This window comes from Cyprinus carpio, chromosome A10 (assembly GCF_018340385.1).
Source record: "Cyprinus carpio isolate SPL01 chromosome A10, ASM1834038v1, whole genome shotgun sequence".
Classification (NCBI taxonomy): Eukaryota; Metazoa; Chordata; class Actinopteri; order Cypriniformes; family Cyprinidae; genus Cyprinus; species Cyprinus carpio.
This window is the reverse complement of record NC_056581.1, coordinates 13,353,881-13,378,549: the sequence shown is the minus strand read 5'-3', so window position 1 is coordinate 13,378,549 and position 24,669 is coordinate 13,353,881. Positions and strand designations below refer to the sequence as shown.

The following is a 24,669-nucleotide window of genomic DNA, read 5'->3' as shown; positions in this document are numbered from 1 at the left end:
CAAGGCATTGTAAATGGGGAAAATATATAATCAATAATCAATCTTAATCTCTATAATAAAATCCAATAAATGCCCATCTAAAGCACAGCATACTGTTACCACACTAATAATTAAAGCCTCATCAAAACTAAAAAAAAAAAATGATAAATTTAAAAAAAAAAACAAATCAGTATCTAAAGGTACAAAAACTATGTACACAACACATTATACAACAAACAGTATAAAATGAGTATATAGACAACTCAAACTGACTATATGACTAGCTAGTTGTTTTATGACCATCAAATCCACCAACATAATTCGTCTCTATTATTGACCAACTGAGAATCACCAAACACTATGCAAAAGGAGATAGAGACCATTAAACAATGGTCATGCAGTCAGTCGGCAGTGAGCACAAATATGTAATCTGGCCCAGTGGTTCCGGCCAACATTCATGTGGCATTCATCTTCTCTGTACAGAGGGCACAGGAGCACCGGTCAAACTCAAGCAGCTGTCTGGGAAAACGGGTCACTGCTTCGACACAGCCTATGGGCTCATAGCCCATGCTGTGAAGCTAGCACACTTTTTCCCTTGCTGTCTCTCTCTCTTTTGCTCCTCGCAAATCCCATGAGAGGGACAGCTGCACCAGCAGCAGTGACAGAGACAAACAGCACTGGAATTAAGCAGAGCTTTCACTGCACTCTGGTGATCTATATAACTTATAAAACACACACACACACAAAGTCACCGGTCCAGACGGCTCTCTTTTTGACAACGCCAAGTGCCCCATACCTCACATGCCTAATTACCACGGCAACGCACAGCCAGGCGGCGAGCAGCGCTGTTGGCTGTCACATGCTGACCAGACATCTGGACTTCCGTTCTGGTACAGGGACCACAGCAGCCAACCTACACTGACACCCAGACTTACACAGACAAACAGACAGATAAGGACACAAATGAGTTACGAACACATGGCATGTAAAAATTGGCTCCATATGACTCTGCATGGCATGCTATCGTTCTATTTATACTAGTTTTGTATTATGCAATATGTGTACTATGTCTGCATTCAGTATGTGTACTATGTTTGCACCTGTACATTTTATGTATGCATGAATGCTAAATGCTCCCTGCTACATTTGCAGAAATGTGCAATACTGTATAAATGCAATATAAACTCAGAATACTCTACACTAAATCCCCGAAGGCAATGTGCTGCGCTACACGTGATCTTTTATTTCAAGTGTGACCCAAGCAAATAATTCCTACCATCTGCCAAACTACATTCTGCATACTTTTAATATTACTGTTCAGGACCGTTTAATAATTTAATTAAAACAAGGATGCATTTAAATTGATCCAAAAGTGACAGTAAAAAGACATTTATAAGCTCCAAAGCCAGCATATTAGAACGATTTCTGAAAACTGGTTTAATGATGCTACAAAAAAATCAGCTTTGCATCCCAACAAAAAATTACATTTTTAAAATAGAAAACAATTATAAATATTATATTAAATTCTAATAATATTTCACAACAATAATGTTTTACTATATTTTAATCAAATAAATGCAGCTTCGGTGCATTTGCATGTTTTCAATATGGTGACAGCAGGAGGAACGGCTGATGCAAGGTTAGCTTGTACTAGTGACTAGTAAAAAATAAAGCAGTGGCTTAACAAGACCTGTAAATGATGATTACATTAAAAATCCACATCAAGTTTATATCAATAATGTAAAAACATTCATTGCATACATTAGGTCTCATCAGAGCATCACTGACTCATCAGACAAAACACACACAGCCCATGAATAATCCACTCTTTCTTTCTTCTATTTTTCTTTTATAGCTGGAGTGAGCTGCAATCAGGCGCAGAGGAACTTTTAGTCATGTGGGTACATGGATTAATAATAAAAAAATCCCTCAATAATCCAGATGAGGTTAACTCTTTGTGCCAAAAGAGAGAGAAACAGAGAGCTTGTTTGGCTCATAATCACAATCTTGTTAACAACCTGACTATCCTAAAAGGCTGCATGTCTAAATTATAAATATTTAAAAATATCTAGAGAAAATTTAAAACAGAAATAAAATACAGTTTTTCATACACAAACTTTACCAAATAAAAACCCACTATGATATATATCATGTTGCCTAATTTTAAATCAACGGCAAAATCATGATAAATACATTGTGAATGTTAGATATATCATCCAGTCTTATAGAGCAGCAGCCTAAACAAGCTGTGCTTTGCCTGATGCAAAGACAATACAGAGATCAGCACTGAGAGTTGGGGTTAATCATCTGTCTATTTAGCTGTAATGTACCACAACATCATCTGACTCAAGTACACAAAAGCTGCCCTGTCCGCATGCTTCCTGAGAGCTTTAACTTTAATAAGGGAGTCTCGCGCTTGGCTGGAGAGAAAAATTCTGCGGCTGATTTTTTTTTTTTAGTTAAGGGAGAAAAATCAAACTTGACGGCTTGGATTTCCCCTCAACGCTCCTCTCTGAACCAGCCATTAATTGGTCAACCAGAAAGACAAGACAGCGATTAACATCACCCATCTATCCTTCCTCTTCCAGTTTTTGGACTGAGAAGGGATTTTTTAAGTGCTGCTTTGCCATAAACACTTAGCCCATGAAGCAGAAAAGCAGCAATCAGCCCCACATGCGTACAGATCCGAGAGACGGGCCTGTCTGAGAGGTGAGAGTCTGGTTAATGAACGAGAAAGAGAGAAGAGGGAAGAACATCAGGCATTATTAACAGATCTGTCAGGGAAATGTAGAGCCGGTGTAATGAGAAAGTACTTCAGCATAGCCCATGTTTCAGGAAGGGTTGTCTCAGCCTTAGATACGGACCCGCCCAATCTCCATTTACTCCAACTACTCACAGAGAGCTGAAACACAACACAACAGTCAGCGTGTACCGGTTTTTTTATCAGTCCATCTGGAAGCTAAAACACATTCACTCTCTAGTTCATACTCCTGACAGCTTTTCTAAAGGTTTGGCAACAGATTACAATCACAAAGAGTAATTTCTATTCAAAGAAATAAAAATATGAGCATAACTAGAAAAACTTTCATGAAGTTTCCATGGCCTTTGAAAATTTGACAGATTTCCAGTACTTTTCTAGGCATGGAAATCACACTGAAAATAGCATTGCATGTATCCTTTGCAGATAAAGCATTCCCAGAATGCACTGCGTCAAACAAAACATCCAGGAAGGGGAACAAATTCAAAGCACAACATTTATATTAACCCTCATACTGCATTCAATACTGACAGTTAACAGTATATAACAGCTCCATCATTTTTTTTTATTTTTTTTTATTAATTTTTGCAGCATATTACATCATTAGTTTAGCAATATGGGCAAATGCCAAACTCTACTGAATCATCCCAGTTTTATTTTTGTATTATTACATTTACTATAATAGTAATTTATTAATATCTTTAATTAGCTATTATTTTTTATATATTTTTTAGTTTAAGTAATTTTGTCATGTGCTTCTGTCAGTTTTATTATGACCTTTTTTATATTTCTATTTAGCTTAAAACATTTTTTTTTTTTTAAGTTTTAATTTTAGTAATTTTGGTGCTTCAACTTCAAACTTATTTTTATATTCAGTTAATTGCCAAAGGCAAACATTTCTAGCAAGTTTTTCATCTAATATTCATGTTTTATTTCATTTCAGCTTTACTTCAGGTAACAAAACCAATTTGAATAGTTTTAGTTGCAGTTAACAATAACAACACTAAATCATCGTCTTCATCTGAGACGCCACATTCAAGTGGTGTATTCAAATCCCTTTAAGAGGTTTAATTTTAATATGCACACTACCGTAGAGAGTAAGTGTCTGTGTAGATGGCAAACAGTGAGGTAGAGTTTAGGAAGAGAGTTTTTATGTGTTTCAGAAACTAATCCACCTGAATGTTCTCAGCACTGAGTGTTCAGTCAAACACAAAATGCTAACTCTGTACTTCAACAATCGAGCAGCAAAGGTGGAGGAATATCCCACAGCTGCACAGCACCCAACCTGTACAACCAATGACCATTCAGACTCTCTCAAAAGTGATCTCAGGGTTTATACCTTATACCCAGGCCCGAGCTGATGAATGGCAAAGATCTGTGCAGGGTTCAGCGCCTCACTGAAGACGTAGACAGCTCCGAGCTGCCCACAGAACACCCGGTTAGCATCCGCAGTCTCTGAAGAGCCCAGGAAACATTTATCATAACTCTGCAGGAAGGGAGAGAGGAAGAGGAGATCATCAAGATAAAGAAAGAAAAGAAAAAAAAAACAAGAAGAAAGATACCAAAAGTGGAGCTTTTTATCAGTTCTACGGCTTGAGAGTTTTCTGAAAAAGCCCTCTGGAGCTGTTTACTTGCTATCTTCTGGTCATCTTGTTCTGAATTGTTTTAGCTAGTTTATACGCAATTACTATAAAGGTTCGCCTAAGGGAAAAAGATGTACTGTGGCTAATCTATATCCTTTTGATCTACAGAGACAAGTGCTTATCTAATTGCATATCATTTGGACCCAACAGGTGCAATGTTTTTCAAAGTTGAAGAAAAAAAGTTGATTTTGGCAATGCTGAGATGATCGTGTGCTTCCTGGGGCTGTGTATGAAAAAGAATGAGAATGTTAAAGCACAGGAAAGATTGGGAAAGCTGCTAGCAGCACAAACACTTACATCATTGGTGTTGACGTGCCATGCCATGTCACCGTAGGAAACCAGCTGGCCGTTGACATAGCAACGGATCTCACTATTCCTCCAACGGTTGTAGATGTGGACTATGCTGATCATGTACCACTGTAGAAGAGGACAGGAAGTAGAAACAGGCATTCAGTATTCACGCCGCTCACTCAGCCAAGCATATGTAAAAGTCTTAAAGATGCAGTAGCAAAAAGTTGTTTATGGAAACCCATTTCTACCATAGAAAAAAAAATTGCGACATTTTAATCTCACAATTCTGACTTGATTATTTTAGACACTATGTTTTAATCTCACAATTCTGACTTTTTTTTTGCAATTATGAGTTTATCTCACAATTTAGAGTTACCATCTTATAATTTGGGACCATTTTTTCCCAAAATTGCAAATTTATAGCACACAATTCTAGCTTTATTTCTTGTAGTTATGAGTTTGTCTTGCAAATTTAAGATAACATCACGTCATTTGGACATTTTTTTCTCAGAATTTCATGGATGAAAGGATCAGTCTGCATCATGAAAAACTCTTGTTTTGGAACATTTCATTTTGTATGCACATAAATACACAAAACCATGTATTTTATAATTTAGACAGACCATTTCGTCCACAGAATTATGCAGGTGACTAGGTTCGGATTGGTTATCAGGAGTATTGGGAGAAATTCCATTGAACTAGCAACTCATTGGCCTTCTGCTCCTTCTTATTTTTATTTATTTATTATTAGTTTATGTTCTTATTGCCTGCCTGAAGCAACCAAGTGATTTTTTCCAAAAATTAAATTTTCTAAATTCGGCATTTAGTTTTAAATTGATAATAAATTATCCACTAGTCTTGACTTGACAGCATCAATTACCACAAAATCAAATTATTTGCAAAAACAAGCAAATTAAATACAAAGCACTTTAACAAAAGAAAAACCCTCAGTGTAATGCCTTGTCTCATTGATGTCCACTTCATTATTGTTAACGCAATGGAACGAGGGAATTTATTTTTTGTGGTAACTGATGGCATGCTACATATAGGGTTTAAATTATACTGAACCAATCTTTCAAGCTTTGGACCAAGAAAATTCTGCGGAAATGACCCGGCCCCAAAATTAAAATGGTTCAATTTTTAGATCAAGCGCATAAAACATGATCTCATTACATGCTTCTAAACCAAGAGCTAAATTTACTGAAACAGACTCATTCTGTTTGATGGCAGCAATGCTAAAAGCTGTTTTGGCATATGAATTAAAGATCAGAGCCCTGACGTTTGAAAGCACTCCAGTGAGGAATACGACAACACGGATCACGTAAAAGTGTCAACCATGTATCCGCAATTCAAGCAAATAACTGAACTCTAGTAGGGTGGAGTCCATATGGATGAGCTCTGGAAATTAGTGTGGCCTGTCAGAAATTGGGAGATTTAGTGCAAACTTCCTCAAAAGACCTAATTTCCCAAATATCCTCTCCACCTTTGAAGCATCTTATTAAAGCGTAAGGCGATATTAGCCGGGGTGACAGGGGGAAAAAAAAGGATAAGCCAAAATCTCCTAAACTGAAAATCCATCCCGTAACCGAGATTTCATAGCTTTTAATGCCAGTTAAGATTTTACATAAATGCAAGAATGGGTCATCTTCGTCTAGACGGGGCTTTGGAATTCCCCAAAAAACTATTTGAAACGCAGCCCTAGTGAGTGTCCTCCATTTCCAAAATTTTCTTCTGAGCTATTGGTCTCCATTGACCAATAACAATTACACCATTTAAGTTCTGCATGGATCTTTTAGCTCTGTTCAGTTCAATTCAATTTCTTTTTGTTCACATCTCCGATCCTCCCTGATCCCCTGTTTTGGCTCTTTTCTTTCTCTCTTTAATATCTTAGGATGTTTAATATAAATCTAAGAGTCACTAACAAAGTGGTTGATTAAAACCCAGCCCTTTTGTCCCACCACACACTGTTTCAATAGCAAAAGTGCTGACTAATTAGGTGAGTTGTGCAGTTCATTGTTAGACCTAGTACACATTTTCTCACACTAGTGTGTGTGTGTGTGTCTGGGTGAAGGAGTGTAGCTTGCATTCTAATTGGCACACAACCCTCCCTTGTCATCCTTCTCTGTGAGCAGACAGGATGAGGTATCATATTTAAACATCCCTTGCCAAATTTATTTTCATTTGTTGTTTAACAACGCGTGCGACTGAGCCGAATCCATCCCACCGGGACAATAAAAGGAGCCAAGTTATCAAAAACCAGATGTTGTTGTATCAGCCCACTCTGAGTGAGAAAAAAATATATAAAAAACACAGAAAGAGAGACAGTGCTAAATAGACAGATCCTCCTGAGTGCTAAAAAAGGAATGAGGTGTTATGGGAATAAATCCCACTGGAGTTCCCTTGGTTTCTTTTGTGCACAAGCTAACAAGTCAGAAGGGCTTCAAGTAATGCTGACTCAGTGGATACATCAAATTTGTGCAAAGATAAAGACTGAAAGAGAAAGACAGGTGTGGTTAACACAGCTGCTGCCCTCTAATGGCTCATCCACTTATCTGTGCAGATAGCCTGTTCATTCGCTTCTCAGAGATTTATATTGAATTACCAATTTAAGAGAAAAAGTCCTTTTCCATTATATTGTTTTTTGTTCCTTATAATGCCTTATATATAGGCTACAATTTGAGGTAGTTACACTTTGATTTCATGCTTTTCTTCACCCTAGTACCAATTTTATCATATTACCATATCATCAGAGAGAAGTCTGTCATTTCACTTGAAGAACGAGTTATGGCATTTTGATAAAAATAGGTAAATAAATAATAAAAAATGTAACTTTTAAACTTCTGCAAGGATGAAAAGTTAGCAATAAAGATCAATAACATGCATTTAAATAATGCGGATTTCCATATTATGTATGGGTATGCACAGGTAAACTACACAATTACCCAAAATTATCCAAGAAAAGATAGCTAAATTTCTAGATTGCTATGGTTTTTAAGGCTTTTTAAGTGTTTATATGCATAGCTATGTGGCTGCTAGGTTTACTGGCCTACGTATACTCATCAAAATTTAGATCAGAAGTTCAAAATCAAAGTTAGTTCAAAAAATAAAGGAAAAGACCATATATTCACACTATGGAACCCTCCACTAAACTCTAGCTACATCTACTTATGTGTAGACAGGTCAAAACTCACCTTCCTGGGCTGGAAGTCATACTTCACACAGTGTTGAAAGCCTTTCCCCTTCGACTTCAGTGATGTCACAATTAAACAGTTCCCCACAAAGTGCGCTGAGTAGCCCATCCCTTGCTGGTTCGAAAAACTAGGGGGACAGGCAAAAGAGAAAGTCACAGATGGAGTTTTGGCTCTTTGCCACCGTCACCTTTGGTTTGCTTAGTTGGGAACACTTAATTTCTGGCAATATTGTCAGCTTGATTGCACAGACACTATTGGAAGAGAGCTGAACTGGATGAGGACATGACTGAATCATCAATAAACTGACTTTAACTGAAAAATTGACTATTGTTAATGTAATCTTGCATTATTGACAAACTATTTTCCTGTTTGACACTGTAAAGCTGCTTTGACACAATCAGTATTGTATAAAGCACTATATAAATAAAGGTGACTTGACAAAACACTGATTTTATTGAAAAAAAAAAAAGTATTGTAAATGTAAACAACGGCTTTACAAAACAATAAATTGTAAGAAAAGGCAATATGAAACAATATTTTAACATTTTTAATCATAACTTCACAGACTTTTCAAATTCTATTTACAACATTTCCCCTGCCTCAAATTTAAGCACTTTGTTATTCAGGCCATGCTACGGAACAATCTGATTTCAACATTTTCCGAGAAAAATAAAAATAAAAATTCATAGCACTCTTATAAGTCAGATGTGAAAACTCCAAAAATGTCAGGCTTTATTCTTGGCGGGAAAACGAATATGGCTGACTGAGTCATTGGCAGCAGAGATTGCTGGGAGCGCTGGCTGCTGTCGATAAGGTGACTGGCTATCAGTCGGGCCTCAAAGCAGTGCTGCTTCTCTCGCTCTGTTCCTACACGACTACATAATGCTATGCTGAACTCATCACGGTAACATAAAAATGGGAAACAGGATTACATGCAGATTTACGCGAGGTCAGTGGCCCTCAGACTTCTCAAGTGGTAATATGTACCTTCAGTGTCTCCTCCCTCCCTACTGTGGAAAAACTGCTTACCAAACAAGGAGGATGTTATTTATTTTTTGTTGTAAATATTCATAAAGACTTCCTGGTGATAACGCCGTTGCCACGGTGATGTTGTAAAACCATTCAAAATCCACATTATCACCTGAGGTGCACTGCTTCTGATTATATATTCAGATAATGTAATAATAATAATGATAATAAGTACAAAAATCACTAAGTCTTATAAGATCCGCCATCCTGTGATATTCATGGAAAACAAAAATGGTCATTAATAAAAAATGACATACATGTACATACACAATTATGTGTGTATATGCAAATTAATTCCTTTTGAAAAACTGCTGCTACAGCCGTGCAGTTATTAATTTTATTATAAGCATATGACTTATTACATGTAATCATTCAGTGTGTCCTTAAGGCAAATATATTCAAGTCATACATTTACAGTACGCTCTTTCCTGGGAATCAAACTCATGACCTTGACACAGTTATCTGCATGTTGAGCTACAGGAAACGAGCGTGTTAAATTAAATTACATCTATGTATACTAATAACTCATTCTACTGGACTTGTCTGCAACCTTCAACACAGTAAATCAACCAATCATCCTATCTGTTTTCTTGACAGAGAGCATAATGGATACTGCACTCCACAAGTACTGAAGGTCCTTCAGGGTATCTTGAAGGGGATTACGAGTGTTTTTGTGCAAGAAAACCTGACTAACATCAAAACCAATGCTACAGAAGTGTAGAATATGGCAATAAAGTTTAGCACTGACATTAAATTAAAGGTCAAAACTAACAAGGATCCTCAAGGCTAATCTGCAAGGCATCTCCTATTTACAACACTGGTTTATTTTCAAAAACAACCAGAGGTTCTTCAGAAAATCTTTTATGATATTTAGGAATTTTGTGAATTTATCTAGTTTGCCCTCTGGTACGGCAGGCTTTTCTTGGTAACTGGAAAATAGGGCAGGGCTCATAACTCCTAAATTAGCAGTCTCTTCTTGTGGGCCAGCCCTGTAGAGACACTTACCACTTCAAACAGAAATGGTAATATAATATTTCATATGCACAGATCTCCCGTGTTTCCACCACGCGGAGAAGCTTGAGGCTCACAGGTGTTGGTCTAGGTCGCTCAGAGCTTCTGCTCTGAAATCAGTCCTGGCATTTATATTTGAATATTTGAAAAAAAAAAAGCCATAGCATTACCTCTGCACTTCCTTAATGCGTCACACACATTATACTCACCAGTATAAGTATGGTTTATCCTTGTCTACATTGATATTATTGAGTGGGTCCATTCGGAACCAAGTGTTGAGAGTGAATCCATTCTGGTAAGGCCACTTAGCAATGGGCGGCAAAGCAATGGCCTGGGGGTGGGGGGGTGCAAAACACAAGCAAATTAGCAGTTGCACATTTGCAGAATCACAAATACAACATTTGCAGAACAAGCTCATATATAATAAACTAACCACTTTGTTCAAATCTGACCTTGGTGCAGTGGTTAATAGGGCTTGGGCGTCGTGACGTCATTATTGGCATGGCCGCCATGCTGATGGCCTCCTTTACTGCTACTCGGAATACTGCGCAGTGTTTAGACATACTCCCTCTCAGCCGTGTGTCTTAATTTGATTAATTAAAAATCTATTTCAACCATGGTAAAAACCGTTGCTGTATTGTGGGGTGTAATAGCGCAACACATAATCGCCCTTTGAAAAAAAAATGGATTAACTTGCCACTGCTTTCCTGCTTGGAGGCGCGACCACGGAGACCAAGTGAGGTATAATATCTGAATATTAATTTATATAGCTTAAGTAAACACTGAAAATAAGGGAAATTTCCTGGGCTACTCATCCAAACAACCGGAAAATTTCTACATTCATCTTTCTGTTGCTGTCCCTCTGCTGACAGCAAAAATTCGTACTACAAAACTGCTGCATTAACTAAGCGAGATTGTGAAGCTATGTCTAACGTGACTTTGCTTACATTGGTGTGAAAATCGTGCTCTCACAACAACCACGCTGTTATCTTAAAAAGGCCAATATCACGCTAAGGTTGCTGACAGGTCCGATGGACAGGGCCAGACTAACGGGATATTTTACAGGAAAATACTACAACGGGAAGACAGCGGGAAAAGAGCTCAAATACATGAGAACCCCGGAAAAAAACCGGGAGGGTTGACAGCTACTAACTAAACTTTTGAAACACATAAGTTAGTTAAAAGTACATGTGAATGGTTGTTAGCACTAACGGTTACTAAACTTGCAACTAGGCGGAGTGCAGTTTACCTTTGTCCGGATTACTGTATACTGTTTGCCGGCTTTATGATCTGCAGCTCCTTAACCATCCATTTGTGAACTGCACATGAGACTCCAATGACTTGTAGCTTCGGAACTGTTCTGAAGTGTAGGCGCTCACAAAACAAACAAGGTAGACGAAGATATCTGTAATGCGAAAGTGCGGCAGCAACTCGTCGTCGGTGCTCTTTGTTGGGATTTTCATATTGATCCAAACCGTTAATAGTGCCGATTTTGTCCACATACCGATCCCTGGCATCCCTACTTAGCGTATCCCTGTAAATCCCACAACCTTTTCGCGATTTTAACATATTTTTTCTTTCTCCCAACTCTGTTTCATCTCGTTCGACTTGCTGTATGTTTACATTCACGACGCCATCAACATGGCCGCCATGTCCCAGAATGCAACGCGGCGCCCAAGCCCTATACCACAATTTGCATTCTATTAACAGCATTTGCAGCATAGCGTTGATTACCACAGACAATATGTTCAGATAATTTGAGATAATAACTCTCTTAGCTTGTACAAAAACATTTATGCCCTTACAGTGGGATGGCTATGGGGGTAGAGGGCAGAAATGTGAAGCTTGTATTTGTAACATGAATTATTCAGTAAAAATTGTTACTATTTAAATGTATGAATAAATATATAATTTAGATACACTAGGCTGCTAAAATCTTTAAATGTTTTGAAAATCAAGATCGTGTTTTTTTATCAAAATACAGAAAAACAGTGAAATATTATGACAATTTAAAATAACTGTTTTCTATTTTAATATTTTTAAAAATGTGATTTATTCATGTGATAGCAAAGCTGAATTTTCAGCATCATTACACCAGCCTTCAGTGTCCCTTGATCCTTCAGAAATCATTCTAATATGCTGATTTGGTGCTCAAGAATCATTTATATCATTATAAATGTTTGAAATCAGGTGTGCTGTTTAATATAGTTTTTTTTTTTTTCCAGGATTCTTTGGTAAATAGTAAGTTCAAAGGAACAGTACTTATTTTGAAATATAAATCTCTTGTAACATTATAAACATCTTTACTGTCACTTTTGAATGAAATCAACTGAAAAGAAAAGGCCTTTGCAGAACAATTTCTTCTCGCAAAAAATCTCACAAACAAACAAATTCATAATAACCTGGCAAAGTGTAGAAAAAATGTAGAATAGTCTCTTTAAGATATAAATGGCATATGATAAGTGATTATTATTATTGTTGTTGGTGGGGTATTCTATATTTCTGAACACTATTCTCATGCTCACACCAATATAAAGTCTGGAATGATTATATGAAAGCTTTATTGTAAAAAAGTGTGGGAGGTTCTCACCGCCGCACTGCGTCCTGGGAAGTTAAAGAACGTGTCAGGGCCGTGCCGCTGAGGGATCTGATTCAGCACTGATAGGAGCTTAATGGCGTGTCTTGGCTATAGGCACAGGACACATGAAGGAAGGAAACAATTAAGAGAGGAAATTGTAATTAGTGAGAGAGCGGGATGAAAGGAAATGGGTTATAATGAGAGAAGACTTTGAGAACAGAGGTAAAGATATATATTTTCATGAGTCAAAAATGTCAAAAATAAATTATTATTAATAGCAACCATTATCAACAACCTAACAAACCAACCAACCACTACTTGAGCCAATCAATAACCTGTCCATCAGCCTCAACCACGGCAGCACAGTTGAAATCGATGCACGGCAAACCACAAACTGAGGTGTCTGTGGGGAGGGCTGATGGACAGGAGATCATTGGCTCGGCTTGTTGGAGGCTCTAGATAAAGATCTGCAGATATGAGCTTCAAAACATATTTCAAAGTATTCAACATTCAAAGTAGTCCCATCCTCTTAACGTTAGCAGCTCCTTGAAGCCAAATTTTCCCTCCCGGCAACAGCATGCAGTCAGTGGAAAAGGGGCAGGAGTCTGTGGTGCAAGAAAAAACTCACCCACATGCCTCCGTCGCCCCTCAGCATGCTGAACAACAACTTCAGTTCCTTGACTGTGATACTATAGCTGGCCAAAACCCCCAGCATGTCCACTAAGAGATCTGAGGAAGACAGAAAGAAGAAAACAAAATGACTCAGCATTATCGGTGCACAGAATTGCCGACTCATGAGGATGATGTCAACTTGGGGCAAGAAGCCAATCGTTATCTTTCTGCTGGAACATTATCTACCGCATGTTCTCCTGAGGCTCCTTTAATCATCAGAAACACAAGTCTATTCATTCACATATTGGCTGTAATGGCTTGGTGTCAAAACCGTCTGCTGGTGAAATTTGTGAAACATCTGCGTTATGAATTTAGAAGCTCTTTTAAGTGCTGTGCAAGACATGAAATAATCTAATTTCGACGAAAAATAACAACCCCTCAGCAGTGATGTTTGCCGTGGCATAATATCATTGTAATTTGATTTTCCAAATAACCCCGTTATACGCCTTTCACTCAAAGGCCACAAAATTTGGTCAAAAATGGACAGAAGCTGGAAGCGTACGAGAACTAATAGTCTGATTAGCAGCGGCATTTCCTAACATGCGGATCTGTCTAAAGAACGGTAAGAGAGAAGCTTTCTCCCAAATGTGCTCACAGAGCCAATTTTACACATTACCCCTGCAATAAACGACAGCCATGGTCCACTGATTGTAATTACACAGAAATATTGGACACAGAATGCACAATGAGGGGTTTAGTGAGACAGTGAAACCTATTTTTGCGAAATGTAACGGAGCCAAATCATAGAGGATTGGAACATATGGACGGGAATGTGATACAACAAAGATTACAGTTTATTTGAATTTACAATTTATTTTTATTTGACTTTTCACACCATGTTGGGAACCCGCACTTGAAACCTCGCTACGCTTTACTTTAGAGCTCACCTGCAATCATGTCATCGACGGAGCTCATCTTTTGCAGCACCTGCTGGATGAGCCCGCACCTCGGTGCTGGTCTGTAGGTTGCGAACGCTCTTCCGCAGGATAGCTGTGAACATGCTCCAGATCTCCGCCTGGCAGGTGACATCACAGTGCTCCAGCAGCTCCACCATGCAGGCAATGCTTTCCGCGTCTGGATGATAAAGTTCATCTCCAGGTCAAACTCTCCACCCACCAGCTGAGAAAAGAAAGACAGAGCCAGTGTTAGTCACAAATGAAATTACTGAGGAAAAATGTTCATTGACGAACGATATATTTTCAATCAACCGCAATGAAAAATTAAAAATAAACATCACAGTGAGATCATGGTTAAACTAAATTTCTATAAAATATATTGTTGCCAAAATATAAGGGAAAAAAAGGTAAGTTTTGAGGTGTTTAATGTAATTTAAGTCAGAGTAAAATTGCCTTAATTGATGAATACAATATTGACTCAAAGACAAGAACTAAAATGAATGGACGGATGGATGGCAATAGTTCATGTTTATTTATAGAGCATTTTATAGACATCTTAAAAACAGCCTTTTAGTAATAAACAGGAAAAACAGCATCAGCGACACAAAATTGCAATTAGAGAATAAATGAATTTGAACAGAAAAGGCAATTGGGGAAAGGTCTTGTGAGTGCAGTGAATGTGGGAAGAAAAGCAAAAAAAATAAAATAATAATAATAGCAATTTACAGAGAGAATTCTTAAAGTAGCAGTTTTTGAGGTTGTGTCCGTGGAGAGCAGCACTCTCAGCCTGACAAACAATGATTGCGATTTGAAAGGGTCATTTAATGCTGGGGTAGAAAGAACATAATGACCTCACACACTCACGTACCCTCTACCTCTCAAACAACACACTGGAGAGGAAAGGAATGGACAAACCAATCAGAGATTGTTCCATGCTCTGCAGCAAGCAATAATCAATGGCATCAGTCTTGGAGTTCAACAGGCATGAAATTGGCCAGCTCATGGCCATGCAAATCCCAAACCTCCAAGTAAACAAGCAGGTGATTTGGAAAACAAAGGCTAAAATGCCTGTAAACTACATTTCGGTGAGAAGGTGAGGTGCAGAACTTCCTTAAGAATGTGCTGGCAGAACTATTGATTTTCACACTTCATCCAATACAGTCAGATTGGGAACGCTCTTGCACTTTAGAACCTTTTGTAATTGGGCCGTCGATAACCTTAGCACATGTAATCTCCCTGTGCCACTCACCCTGATTATTTCTAATATCCACGTGAGGACCTTAAACATGACTTTACCATTATCGAGTAAAAGCAGCATTCTTCAATTTCATTCAAACCATCAGGATCACATTGTGAGATCCACTACTGCTTTTATGCACTACATACTAGCCTAAAGAAGTTTTCTATGCAAGTATGTGAATGCTTCAAGCAATGCAAATTTGATTTCATGCATCACTGTGCTCAGACGTGTCCTAATGCATTAATTATGTTGTATTCTCAGTGCCGCAGGGTTTGTCAGCATTAGCATTAACTAACTTCTATGGTCATTTTTTCTCCTTCAGGACAACAACTGTTATGGAGAAGCAGAATCTTGCTAGTTAACTTTAGTTCACATGTTCACTGGACACTTCTGATGGTAACTAGGTTTCTATCTGTGAGATAGGATTTGTTCGCAGGTGTTTCCGTGGTATCATTCCATTAAACTATTAACAATCCATATAGTGCAAACAGAAGGACAGCAGGAATGACAATCCTATTGATCTGTCACGGTTCTTCACTCACAGAGCCCTTTAGCGAATAGATGATTAATTACGAGATGTTTACTCATCAATAATTGCCTTTAAAACCCAGAGAGATCATGGGTAGTTTTAATGAACAACCAAAAAACGTAGCTAAGCTTTCAAGCAAATGGTTTTCTAAAAGATAAGCACAATAAACACGTTTTTTGCATGTGGAAAATTTACAACGTTAGCCAGCCCAGCATAAAGTCTTTGTGAAATGCTGATAACTACACACACTAAGATTTTTGTACATAATCAGTACACTTCACACAAGGATGCAGTATAACAAGAATAGACTTGTTTACTTCCTACACATGACACTTATGGGATAAAACAGACTTGCACAAACACAAAAAGACGAAGGATAATACTAGAGTTTCTTTCTGACCCTTGAACACTGACAGTGGTGTCAAACACTATTTTTAAACAACAGCAGAATGCAGGAGCTGTAACAAAGAGATCAGACAGAGCACGGTACAGCCTCCAGCACAGTAGCTCACAATCTCCTCAACACTTCGCTCATGTTTTATTACAGTGGGAACAGACTTTATCTGTTGAAGTTAATCATGGCAGATATGGCGGATGGGATCGGGAAACAATCTGAGCCAGATGCGCTACACACCAGGTCACATCTCTGACCGATGTGTCGATTTTATCTAGAAATTTAATTTTTAGAACATTTGCTCATCTGCAATACAGCGCCAATGCATTCCCTGCCTGATGTTCGAAAGTCGTTCAGCAGATGCTCCGAGACATTAATCATTACATAAGTTTCTCTTGAATTTTTTTTTTTTTTTTTTAAATGTTAAAAAATAAATGATCAAAACTCTCTAGGGCTCCGGCCCTCCAGGAATTGAGTTTTGACACCCCTAACTTAAGGCAACTTTGTACAACAATGGACAAATTGAAATATTTGACATTTTCATGCAGGAAAAAAAAATATTTATTGAAAACAAATTTCTTTAACCAAATACTAGGACAAACATATTTTATCTAGTTTTTAAACACCAAAAGGCAAAACATAATATATATTACAATATGTTTTAGATGTCTCATATTTATCCCAAGATGTACAGTCAACGATGTGCTAACAGGGAAAGGCTGATGTTCAGCCCCCAGAGAATAACAACCGCTTTAGCTGTATGCTAATATTATGACATGCTAACTGAATGTCAGAGATTACACTCCGTGCAGCACTAAAGCAGTTAGCAACAAATTATTTTTCCACAGGGCCCCCTTCCTCTACTCCCACCCACTCCAAATAATCAATTACTATCCAGACATACAGTTGTGTTTGGAAGCCAGCTAATTCATCTCGAAATGAAACACGCCACAAGCCCAATAATTAAAGGGGGATAGTGTGATTTGCACCGAGTTTTTTTTTTATTTCTCCGAGCTGTTCTTAAGTGCTAAATTACTCAACAGATAACGCAATGAATGTAGTAAACCACACGCCAGCGACAGATGAACATCTCTGGGTTGGTGCTTAAACAGTTGATTGATTTTTCTTCATGTTGGGGGGTTTGAAGGGATGCTTTTTGGGGAACATTTGTATTTTATGTGGTAGAGAACAAATTATTCAAAGAACGAAACGCTTAAAAGTGAACTAATCGCATACTTGCCCATGCATTCATGCAAAAAGCAGGGCCAGTTCACGAGCATCGATCGCCGCCATACAGAATCCATTAGCCAAAATTAGGCCAAAACCTTAAAGTAGTGAGCTGCCACGGGTAGAATTAATTCTCCTCCTATTTCAATGTACTCATTTCTCCTGGTGTATCGGAAGATTTAAAAATTACTGTATTAAAAACTACCGACACCAATCTTTAATTAGACACTGTGATTACCACACTGACGAATACAAATATAGAAGGGGCAACTGTGAGGGACTGAAAATAAACTTATGCTACAAAGCCTAACATATCAATGTTGGCTGGCAACCATCTATTCTACAATCCACCATGATGTCCAAGTCCATTTTGAGAATGTGATTGCCATGCTAAACATATGACATGGCAGCCAAGAAAGGAGAGCAGGTACAGATCAAGACTGAAGAACAGAGTGCCCACTGTGTACAACTGGAGAAATTGGCTGTAGAAGATATGTGGGTCTTGAGCTAGTGCAAGAATGTTTAACCGTGACACTGGATATGACGCAAACACAGAGCAATCTGACGAGAGGGAGCCAGATCCGGGAGAAACATAGGCCGCCCCACAACCAGTCCTCCACTAATTCTTAACACAAAGCCTTATAATCTCACATAAAGGACACACTGCTCTACTGTGAAGAAGACCAGGATCTATAACCTTGAAAAAAGTCACCCAATTGAAGCACTTATCAAATAGTGGGCAACGAAGAAAAATGTCTTTGGATATAAACTAACGTTCAATATTTTTGGGGTTAGTAAGAAGACATTCATCGGCCATGTAACTTCCATGATTGCATCATTCTTTCACTTTTACCACTGTTACAAGCATTTCATCATATGAATAGACAAACCAAGCGCATTGTTCTGTTAAATAAAGAAATAAAACAGGAAAATGCACGCATGGTACTACTGTTTTGAAAAACTTCTGAACGTTTCTGATATATTGATGGCGTATGCATGAAGCTCTTAATTTCAGCATAGCTTCTAACTCTCGCCTTGCTTATGAAAGCTTTTGAGAGATTTGTGGTTCTTACCAACAATATTGCTGCCATCTGCTTTCTTGAGGCAGGACTGTCCCGGCTCACACCCAGCACCAACACAACCGCTGCAATTAGCACTGCGGTCTGTGGAAGAGAGGCATAAACTGCCCGCAGCACTGGCAGGGACAGCCTCACTTCACAGTTGGCCAGGCTGTTGAGCACACTCTGCTTTCTTCTGACAGTGAATGATGTTCACCAGAGCTAACAGCACCAAGGTTCCCTCGAGTGCATGAGGCAAGCCTCACTATTACAATCACTCAAAATTAGGTCACTCAGATTCATCATATAACTCAACCCAGTCAAATTTACATTGGAGGGATCCAAGCCATTTCTAGGGACCAGAATATCATATAATGAGACTGCAGCATGCAACCATTTAGCAATCAAATCTCAATATTTACATTATTAACTTTCAATATTCCAAACTTACAACTGAACATTTTCAGATGCAGTATTTAAGAATCTTTGACAAGAAAAAAAAAATGTAATGGGCAGTTACGTAAGTGTATTGCATCCTGATGACTCCTGGAGTTTACTTTATCACCGTACACTCAGAAAACCTGTGAGGAAACCTGTTCCAATAGACCACTGAGCAAGTTTAATTATGCACTTGCTAGCCTAGCAATCCTCTCACAAAGGCCTGAGCCAAAAGAGGCGAAGGCGGCAACTGGCACAGGCTCCTCCAGGGTTTGGCATTTGAAGTTCTGCGTCGTGTAGTCTCTGGAAACACTGCAGTCTCCTGCCGTTAGACTGAGCAAGGAACGGGATTCTGTGACCATTACTGAGAAAACACTACCTCTGACATTTCACTTAGGACATATCTAAATTTACTCAGTGATTTTTTAGATCACTGAGATACTATTATATTTTTTTTAGAATATTTTGAATTAGTCTTAGTTTTACATATTATGTTGTGCTTTTTTTAAATAATTTTCTAAATGAGATATATATATCTATATATATATATATAATATATATATATATACACCCACACACACATATATACCGTACACAAAACATGTGTACAGTATATATATAACGTCATTGTTACTTAAATTTACTTTTAAAATTCAAGTTACACTATCATGCAAATGAGAAATACTGCCCATATGTGTGTGTGATGTGTGTGTGTGTGTTTGGACATATCAAGGACACAGCTTTGTGTATACTGACAGTGGTCTGACAACAGGTATTACAAGGAGAGGGGTGATGTTATGAGGGACATAACCCCATGTCCCCATTTTTCAAAACGCTTATAAACCATAGCAGAAGGAGTTTTTTTTTTTTTTTTTTTTTGAGAAATTAAAAAATGCACAAAGTTTCCTGTAAGGGTAGGGTTGGTGTAGGGCAATAGCACATACAGTTTGTAAAGTATAAAAACCCTTATGCCTATGGAATGTCCCCCACAATTCACACAAACAAACGTGTGTGGGAATCTTTACTATATATATTTATATATATATCGATATATATATTATATATATATATACTATAATATATATACAGCGAGAGAGAGAGAGAGATAGAGAGAAGAGAGAGCGAGATAGATAGATAGATAGATAGATAGTTAGCATAGATAGATAGATCGCTAGATAGTTAAGTTTTACTTTGATCTTAGTTACACTAATGAAAATGAGTTTTTTTATATATTCTTTTATTTCAGCTCCTATTTCATTTTCAAGTTTTTTATGTCTCAGATTTTAGTGTTTACTATAATAATCCTGGTTCTTACATAAGGCTCAATTACTTAATCACTCAAAATGAAAACATTTACTTTCAGTTAAAAGACTAGGTTCTATCCAAAAATCTAATCATTTCCTCATCCCTCAGTGGCGTTACCAAACCTGGAATTTTATGTTCATCTACAGAAACCCCATGAAAATTATTTTGCAGAAGGTTTTCAAACTGTTTTTTTGTTCCACCATGAAAAATTCATTCAAACTTTTGAGTTTATGGTCAAAAATAGACAGAGGGACGTTTTTCAAAAACATGGAGGGTCAGTAACATCAATGACAGCCATTTTCATTTTTAGGGGACACTATCTCTTTATGAAGACCAGTTTTTTATGAAATAACAATCAGGATTAATAAGATGTGGAGATTTTTATTGTCAGTATGGTAACCGAGGGGACTGCCTATCTCAGAAACTTTACTGGTAAATCCCTCACCATATATATTCTTATATTGAGCTCCAGTTTTCCTAGTGGGGGCTCCAGCCTGAGGCGTAAATTAAAACAAGTATTACTAAAGTAGGAAAAGCACAAATACTGATGTTGTAAACCTTACAGATCATAGTGACCTCTATCTTCGCTAGTCTAAAGGGCTTATCTGAGTTCGTTTGTACTTGCGCTGTGGCCCTGCTGAGAATCCTTAAGTAAGAGCAGCACCCGTGAGGACCACTCCTTTTTACGGACTAGTTTTTCTCATTGTGTTTTTTCAATTGCGTGCACTTGAGATATTAGAAAGATTACTGCGGCCATTACCATCTTTGGTGCGTTGCAGCTGCTTTGGTTCTTACATCTCTTGCCCTCTTGGCCACTCGCAGGAAGGCATTTGCTATTTTTTTTATAATGCACCTTGCGAGTATTGCAGCTTCACTGCCATGGCCCCAATCCCACCAGGGACAGAGCCTCTCTTGATCCACAGTGGCGCCACAAAGGTCATTAATCGATTCCTCTGGGTTAGGCGTTAAATTTAACATCCTCCCAAAGGCCCCTTTTTTTTTTTTTTTTTTGGAATCCTGAATAGGTTGTCCCACACGGCTTTTGGGAATGTGGAAGAGAATTTATAGAGAGACGAATGTGTGATATCTATTGTTTGGGAAGGCTGGGACAGCGTGATGAGAGAGAGAGCGATAGGCATGACTGAACGCGGTGACAGAGCCAGCTAGAAAACGCACTCCCTGCGGAAAAGAGATAGGTAAAATTTCAGTCTCGCAGGACTGAGAACGTCAGAGATAAAAAAAAAAATGCCCAGAGGAAGGGTGATTTACATGATGCATGCCGAATGCATAAACTTTGAACATTGCTAAATCATCGGAGAGGAGAGGGAGCAAATGCGACAAGAAGAGTTTGTGTGTAAACAAGGACTGCCTATGCTGATAGGACCTCTTTACAGTGGAAGTAGGACAGCTTTAAATAATCAAACAACCTGGACGGCTGTCTTGAGGACTACACTTCCTGCAGGAACGCGTCACGAATGACAATGAGGGAAAAAGACATATGGGAAAGGAGTCATAGGCTCAGAGCATTATTTAACAATGGCCTTCCAGTCAACATTTGTAAAAGAGAGTAATAAAATCTAAACAAAGAACACCAAAAAACAACTTTAAAAAATAAGCATTATAATATATATATATATTAATATTAAATAACATTTAACAAAGAGGAAACAAAAGCAAAAACTTAAACTTAAACTTAAACAATAAAAAAAAAATAACAAAATGCAAAATAAAACATAAAAACTAAAAATATTTTGCTTAGAGCGCAGTAAAACTGCCAACCGAAAACAAATGTTTAAGAAAAACAAAAACGTGACTTTTATTTCGGATTATTTTTATAATTCATACATTAAATACAAATAAAATATTTAAAAATATTTATTTATAGGCATAGTACTATATTAGAAATAAAAATAACCAACAACAAAAACATAGTTTAAGAGGCAAACATTCTGTAAACTAAACAAAGAACACCAAAACAATTTTAAAATAAGCATTATATATATTAAGTATTATATAACCTTTCCCTTCCTCCCTTTTTCCTCCCTCGCCCTCCTTCTCTTTCTTTCCTTCTCTTATTTCTTCTTTATATATATATATATATATATATATATATTACATACATACACACACAAACACTATATTAAAACTATCATGTCCGTGTGGCCATGCGGAAATCTGTGTGATACCTGTTTGTAGTAAAACTCATATCATACACAACCCTGTGCACACTAGGTCGAGGTTGGAGGACACCAGTGTACGGTCGAGGTTAGCCATTAGCAAGCATTAGCTGTGGATGGGACAGCCGCCATTGACAGGGCCTGCCCCCCTAATAATCTAGGCGCTTCAAAGGCCCGAGCAGCTGACTAGTGTCAAGGCAGAGTGGGATAATTATGTTCTTGTTGCCTGGGGGTTAATTTGCACCCATTGTGCCGCATCCGGCTGAATCACGACTGCGTAGCAGATTAAACACTTCACGCCACCGAAGAAGACGAGCTTTCAGATCCATAATTGCAGAGGAGGAGGGAAGGAAGAAACGAGGCTGGCCGGGGGAGAAACAAGTATGAGGGGTACAGCGCACTGATATGACATAACACTGACTTTATTTGGTTTTGGTCCAAACTCTATATTGTACATCAGGTTTTTTTCGTGGGTGTTTGAGGGTCTGCACTGCGACATAGGACAAATCGTTTTTTTCTTTATAGCAAAAATCAGAGATGGGAGGAGGTGCAATTAACAAGTCCATGAAGGCATGGGTTGCTGTGGGGTGGCTTCAAGGGCCACTTTTTGACTCAACTGGCAAATAGAACAAAGAACTACAGGGTGTTGCGCAGACAGACTTCAGACAGGATTAAGGGTTTTTAAAATGATGCTAGACGGCAAACATACCCATATGGATGAGGACGGACTGAATACATTTTTTACAACTACACAGAAACAAAAATGAACAGTTTTCAGGTTAAATCAAAAGCCAAAACTAAAATAAAGGGACTATATTTATATCAAACTTTTTCAATTATCTAACTATTTTCTACCACTAATCCGTTGTTGAAACATTTAAAACTTGATTAAAAACTTGTTTTCATGACAGATTTATTGAAAAATGACATTTAAAAACAAAGCACATTCGGTTAAGACATAGTGATGTTTTGTAGTTTACAGACATGGTATTTTCTTTCCTGCAGGGTAAAAAGTACTGTTACAGGACGTGACATTGTTTGCGGACATGATACATTTCAATAAGTTGTACTGTACCTTTCAACATTACTTTCAAATGATATTCCATGTTTCGCTGTAAGAGGCAAGCGATTGACGAGTGATATGCACTCCACCAGAAGTAATCTAGCACACCACATTAAAGAGTGCCAAAGTGGCATTCATTGGTTTAATTTTGCAGATTAAAATCAACAGAGGCTGAATGCAGAACTTTAGTTCTATATTCAAAAGTAACACTGAGATAGATATATATCATTTGCTCTTGTGTGTGAAATTTAGTTCTGGCCTAAATTCCATAGGTCCTCATTTGTAAGGGGCTGGGGCATAAGAAGTGTCAGCTAAATGACTTAAACTGTAAAGGTAAATGGCTTAGAGCTAAAAGAGGTGTAGTGCGATTATTGGATGGCAGCCATGCTACAAATATAGTTACATTTAGTTACACAGGAGACCAAAAGATCAACCGTGGGGATTTTAAGGAATAAATATCAGTTGTCATTCAAATGCAAGATCACGATCAATTAATCAAGAAAAAGAAATCTACTGGGTCACTACAAGCTGACATCGTATTACAAGAGTTACTACAGTAGCTCTATGTCGTGACAGTCAAAACTAATTAAACGTCACAGTTTTGGACAGACGTCATCAATCCTCTCCAAAAACAACTTTTTTAATGACAAAATTGTTAAGCACCACAAAGATTATACTAACCCCATTTCTGAAAGATAACTGCACGATAAGCGCTCTATTATTTGCGGGTATATCGTGTCTGGATCACTAACTGCCATGTACGGACACCTACGGCGCCCATGATAGCCAGCACAATTCATGGTTAGTGATACATAACCTAATTTTACCGTCTTTCTCTGTGTGTTTGTATTCACTAAACTCTGAGTTGCATGCCTGATAGTGCGTCCTCCATGCAATATCTTCAGGTAAGACTGACTGTTTCTTTCTATGCCAATGATGCAAATCCATTCTTACACGTCTTCCACAGCTGCCCAGCCCACTGATCAACCTGCACTTGGCATGTCACACATGGAGAGATGGGCACATTTCTGTGTGCAACCGTTCCCAGGCTCTCACATTTGGTCCCTTGGGCAACCCTCCTGCCAAACGCCAGACTGGTCAACACCGCGAGCCGTCAGGAGGTGGCGCTCACGCACTTACCGATTGGGAGGGTCTCCTGGGCGCGAGGACGATTCAAGCTCGCCGCCTGA

General features: G+C 38.1%; 1 pseudogene; it reads right to left on the bottom strand.

Annotated features, from left to right (window-relative positions):
• Positions 1-4,019: 4,019 nt before the first annotated feature.
• Positions 4,020-24,669, bottom strand: part of LOC122134557 — a 62,415-nt pseudogene continuing 41,765 nt past the window's right edge.